Source organism: Hyaena hyaena, unplaced genomic scaffold (genome assembly GCF_003009895.1).
Source record: "Hyaena hyaena isolate Hyena2069 unplaced genomic scaffold, ASM300989v1 scaffold_455, whole genome shotgun sequence".
NCBI lineage: Eukaryota > Metazoa > Chordata > Mammalia > Carnivora > Hyaenidae > Hyaena > Hyaena hyaena.
The window spans coordinates 864,013-870,292 of record NW_024081089.1 but is presented as its reverse complement, the minus strand read 5'-3'; the positions used below and the strand labels follow the sequence as shown (position 1 = coordinate 870,292).

Sequence of the window (6,280 nt, the reverse complement as noted above, 5' to 3'; positions counted from 1 at the left end):
CTCCAAGAAAGTTCTACTCCACCAAAACCTGCCTGCTTACATTATATATTCAGGGTAGCAACATTCACAACAGCAACATTTTTCACTGCTGAAGTTTTTTTCTGTTTGAGTTGCTGTGGTTCCAGTCCATGCATGCAAAGTTTAGATATGACTCAGTGATGTGAGTAACACAAAGTTTTGAGATTCTGGCTCCAGCTCCTTCCTTTCTGGGATTTTCGTTACTCTCTTCAATGTTCATAGTGTCCAGGTTTGGTTGTCCTGGCTCCTCGGGCAGAAAATTTTTGAGATTTCCCATGTGCATTCCCTGCTGGTTGCCCAAAGGACTAATCGTAGCTCCTCAAAGATGGTAATTATTGGTACAGCTCTCGGCCTTTCTTCTCCTAGTAAGCGTGGATTTTCTGACAATATATCTGCTCTGTTCACTGCTCAGTTTCTGTAGGGAGCTCTTTTTGTCCTGGTTTTATAGTTAACTATCTGCAAGGTGGTTTGTCTAGTTGGATCTAGGTCTGGCATACTCAGATGTGAAGAAATTCCAGTGGATTTGAATAGAGTATGATCATTTTCAGTGATATTTCTTCAATGATTTCCTTCTCCAATTTTTCTTTCTCTGTTTCTAGACTTATTAATAAAACTGACCATTCCTAGTTAGATTTTCTATGGTTCATTTTTTCTCTCAGAACATTTTTGTCAGTTTTGTTTTGTTTTTTGTTTTGTTTTGTTTTGTTTTGTTTTTTGCAATAGAGTTTGGGGATCTTCTCAATTGTACTTTGAAACCCTTTTGTTTTTTATTTTGACCCTTATTGTTTTAAAATTCTTGTTCTTCCATTGTTTCTTTTTTCATACATCCTGATTTTATTTATGAATGAAATGTCTTCTTGACTCTCCTTGGTCATACTAATTAGTGTATATAAAACTTTATTTTTCTAAATTATCTGGTTTAAATTTTGGTTAGATTGTCTATTTATTTTGGTCATTCTCTTTCTGCTACAAGATGTCTTTCTTGATTTTCCACTCATGTTTTAAATTGAGGCACTAAAAGAGCTGACTGTGATCTTTGTAAACATGGGAAGCATTTGACCAGTGGTTGGCATTTAGCTATTATTTAGTGAACAGAGGGGAAACCAATGGCAAATATGTCTACTACCCACACTAACTGTTATAGTCTCCTTTGGTTTGTTAGCTTCAGAGAAGAGTCTTCTAATTTTTTATTTTTATTATTTTTTTTGTAGAGAGTAAATTTGAATCTTCTTGTATTCTGTACACCAGGGTAGTTGAGTGGGTGAGGGTTGTTTAGATATAGACGGTCAGTTTTGTTTAGACAAACATTTAATTATCTTCTTATTTCCACCCTTATTTCTCATGCTTGTTCATTTGTTCTTTCTGATGATTTCAAGACTGGAGCTTCCCAGATTCTTTTCAAATTTTCTCATCTTTTGATACAGCCCTGCTGTGGCCCTGTTGTGGCTTCTTATATATCGTGCATAACTGTATTCATCTTCTAGAAATTTGTTGCATTTTCTCTTATGTTCACAATCACCTTATTAATTTACTGCTTATACATTTTTTATTCCTTCAGCTATTATGTTCAAAGCTTTTTCCTTCTTCCTTCGAAGGCCTCTTTCCTCATTTTCTTCCTTCCTTCCTTCCTTCCTTCCTTCCTTCCTTCCTTCCTTCCTTCCTTCCTTCCTTCCTTCCCTCCTTCCTTTCTCTCTCTTTCTCTCTCCCTCTTTCTTTCCCTCCTTCCATCCTCTCTACCCTACTTCCTTCCTTTCCTTATTTGTGACAAGGTGAGGCAAACATCATTCTCAATTGGCCATTTTGAACTTTAGAATTTTTGAATATTGAGCAATATACTCATTTCCTCAGTGTTTTCCTTTCTCTACAAATTGATGAATATAAGTTCAATTAAATAAAATAATTCTCATTAAAATGTTTTCTAATAAAAAAGCTTATATTGTTATTTTAACAAATACTCAAGTATTCAAATTTTAATAGTATTTATTATATTTACTTATAAAAGTTCTTTATGATTATTATTCAAAATACCGAAAATTAACAATGATAATGTCATCACTCAAAATCTTTTTTTTCTAAATTTTATTTATTCATTTTGAGAAAGAGAGAGAGTGCAGAAGTAGGGGAGGGGCAGAGAGAGAGGGAAAGAGAGAATCCCAATCAGACTCTACACTGTCAGTGCACAGCTCAATGCAGGGCTGGATCTCAGAAACTCGGAGATCATGACCTGAGCCGACATCCAGAGCCAGATGCTTACCCAACTGAGCCACTCAGGCTCCTATATTCAATCAAAATCTTATCTTTCAAAGGCTAATAGTGTGCTCGTAAGTGAAATGGTATCACAGTGCACATGTGCTGTTGGAGCACTGACATAGAAATAAACACACTGGCCTTTCCAAAATTAACACTCAATATTGCATTACAGGGAAAGAAGAGTATCTAACTCAATGGGTTTATTTACAGATTCGGCAGAATAAATATCATTGCCCTGCAAAGAAGTATATTAGAGAGCCAAATGAGACAGAGAGAGAGAGAGAGAGAGAGAGAGAGAAAGAGAGAGCGCACTGGTATTTGTGGGACAATTTCTTTAAAAGTTATTTCTCTGGACTGTGTTTCCTCATTCTTTTTATTTCTGGGAAATATCTTTATATATGAACCCATAATAGGAACATACTTGAAAACAGATCAGACTAGAGCCTTTAAGAAAATTTGAGAAATTTGTTAGCATTCTTCTCCTATAAAGGAAAAAAAAATCTAATTTTTCTCTGTGTATACACAGAGAACTTGGCTTTATAAGTTATTCCAAATACCTGCAATTTTTGCTTAAGGAAAATCTTTAATCACAGATCTTTCATCACAGTGCATGTCTAAACAACGGGCAAAGTAATGAAAAGTACCGGATCTCAATTTGGTTAAGTTCGTGATATTATTAATCTTGGTGATGTTACTAGAATTGGATAATGCCCCAAATTGCTACTCTTTTGAAAGCAAACACTATATTGTTATTTTAATAAAAATTGCTGAGGTCGGAGCTGTGTCTACAGCTAAATGTTACAACTCCATATATTCATATGAGGTGTAATTTAAAAACTCATTTCTTGGGGTGCCTGGGTGGCTCAGTCGGGTTAAACGTCCAGCTTCGGCTCAGGTCATGATCTCACCACTGTGGGTTCAAGCCCCACCTCAGGCTCTGTGCTGACAGCTCATAACCTGGAGCCTGCTTGGGATTCTGTGTCTCCCTCTCTCTCTGCTCCTCCCCTGCTCACACTCTGTCTCTGTCTCTCTCAAAAATTAATAAAAATTTAAAAAATTCATTTCTTATCTTGCTATTTAATTTTTGTAAGTATATACTTTATTTCTAATCAGACCAAATAAGTACTAATTGATAAATTAATTGTCTTTTTTTTCGTAATTTTTCACTTTTCTTTCTGTAACATACAGGCTATTTACTAAGACTTTTTTTTCAAAAACATTCCTCTTGATTCCATAGCGTATGTACAACTGGGACTCGCCTTAGTCTCTGACCTCCTAAGTCTCTTTCTTTGGTTTTTCCTTTGACCAGGTGTGCTTCTAAGACCCATCATTTCTCTCTTTGTTTCCCCTCCTTATTGAGCAAAAGACAATCATGAGATTGTCGACATGGATGCGACTACCACTGACACATACATGGTTTATGAACACATATTTCCAGACGACACTATGTTGAATTCTAGGAACGTATTTTAAAATATTACTGTGTTTCCACAATTCAGCATAGTTGTAATTGAACTCAGCACTGACTCTTCTCTTTTTGTCTTTTGTTTTGAACAATAGTATCACTATTCATTCTCACCTAGATCAGAAGTCTTCTTCATTAAGTTCCTCCTAGCCTGCACATTGTAATCTAATCAGAATTCAAAACCTGTTGGTTTCACTGCTGAAATGCATCTTCAGGTAGTTGCCAAACTGTCTATTTTCATAGCAGCTCCCCTTATTCAGGTTTCGTAATTGTTGTCTGTAACTTCCTTTGTGGGTTTTTGTTTTGTTTTGTTTTGTTTTGCTGCAGTTTATCCTTTTTTTCTGAGAATACAGATCTGATCACGTTCAACAAGCCTATGCTTCTCCAAAAATCTTCATGGCTTTGTGGCTTACACAAAAATTCTAAAGTGTTAATAATCAATTCTATTTATTTTTGTGTTTTAGATTTTCTTTCCTCACTCACACTAAGCAAAAACATCATCACCTTGACCAATACTGTGAAATAAACATTTGGGATTTTCTCACAAAGCTTTCTTTATCTGAATGGATCTTCCTCATCTAGGTAAAACTCTACCAATACTTCTAGACCCAATTCAAATTCACACTTTGTCAATTCTTCCATTGAGTTGTAAATTAGCTCCTGTCTTGATTATATTAGCATATACTATTATATACTATCATACATAGGTGGCTGCACACAATGTTTTAAATGTTTAATTTTGAGAGAGAGCAAGTGGGAGGAGGGCAGAGAGAGAGGGAGACACAGAATCCTAAGCAAACTCCGTGTGATCAGCGCAGAGCCCAACATCAGGCTCCAACTCACAAACTGTGAGATCACGACCTGAGCTAAAATCAAGATTGGGACTCTTAACCAACTGAGCCACCCAGGTGCCCCTGCACACAACTACTTTGCCAGCATTAGACCCTTAGATCATTTGGACAAGAACTCTATTGTTTAATATTTGTATTCGTTACAAAGTCTGTCATGTTAGCTTCCCAATGCATCAATTGTTAAAGCTACTGCTATTTAAATTTGTAACTATCTTGACCTTTGAGAATATGAGTCAAATAAGTATGAAAAATAGAATAAACTGATACAGTTTGCTTTCTTTTTTGACACTAGATCTCTAAACATAAAGAGAATATGTGGTTCTCTAAGCATTACAACACAGTGACAGAGATGTGACTCATCCATCAGACTATCTGCTGCTATTTCTCATAGAAGGCAAATGCAATGAACTGGGGAGATACTTTTGTGAAAATAAATACGATTTATATTTCTCTTGTTCATTTTCAGATTAATATATTATTTGTATATGTATTAAAATTCAACAGAAGTAAGTATACAGTTTGATGAATTTTGGTGATTTGTACAACTTAACTATATCCACAATAAAGGTATAGGACAGTTTCCTTGCCCTACAAAGTTTCCCTCTCCCTTGGCACTTGGTACCCTTTCTCTACTCTTGACTCCAGGTGAGAACTTATCTTCTTTCTCTCTTTTTTAAAGTTTTATTTATTTATTTTGAGAGAGGGAGAAAGAGAGAGAGGGAGAGGGAGAGAGAACATGCCAGGTGGTGAGAGCCAGAGGGAAAGGGAGAGGGAAAGAATCCCTGGCAGGCTCCACAATGTTAGTGAAGATACCAACACAGTGCTTGAACTCTTGAACGGTGACATCATGACCTGAACCAAAGCCAAGAGTGAGATGCTTAACCGACTAAGCCACACAGGTGCCCCTATCTTCTTTCTTTTGAAATAGCTTTGCCTTTCCTAGAATTTCATATCAGTGTAGTTATTTAACATTTAATCTTTTACATTTGGCTTATTTCACTTAGCATCAAGTTTGTGAAATTTAACCATGTTTTTTACCTGTATTAATATTATATTCTTTTTTGTTTTTGAATATCATTCCATGTTAAGGATATACCACAGTTTGCTCATTCACAAGTCAGTAATCATTTGGTTATTTCCAATTTCTAGTAATTATGAATAATGATGCTTGGGCTATTCACATGCATGGTTTTAGTGTGGACATATGCTTTCTTTTTTGTTGAATAAATACTCAGAAGATGAATTTCTGAGTTATAGGGGAAATTCGTACTTAACTACACAAGATACTGACACACTGTTTTTCAAGGTGGCTCTCTTATTTTACATTCCAACAGAAACATGCATGAGAACCAATTATTTCACATCCTCTCCAACCACCGCTTCATCTTTAGCCAATCTAGGTAGGTGTGTATTGTTATTTCATTGTGGTTTCAATTTGTATAGTCAGCGCTTTGATGATTGATGTTAATAATCTTTTCCTGTGCTCGTTGGCCATTTTGTAAACAGATCCATTGAAGTATAATTCATATGCCATATAATTCACTTATTTAAAGAAGAATCCCCTGTGAATTTTAGTAAATTCACAGAATTATGCCTAATTTTAGAATACTATCATCCTCTCCAGAAGAACCCCATACCAATTAGTAGTCACACCCTAGTCTCCCTAAACACATACACACACCCCTGCCCTTGAGCA

General features: G+C 35.7%; 1 long non-coding RNA gene across 1 annotated transcript; it reads left to right on the top strand.

The window, feature by feature from the left end:
- Positions 1 to 247: 247 nt before the first annotated feature.
- On the top strand, positions 248 to 5,079 carry LOC120246224. Its single transcript, XR_005531986.1, has 3 exons — positions 248 to 383; positions 4,198 to 4,315; positions 4,877 to 5,079. It is a non-coding gene; the product is annotated as an uncharacterized LOC120246224 (long non-coding RNA).
- The last annotated feature ends 1,201 nt before the right edge of the window (positions 5,080 to 6,280 follow it).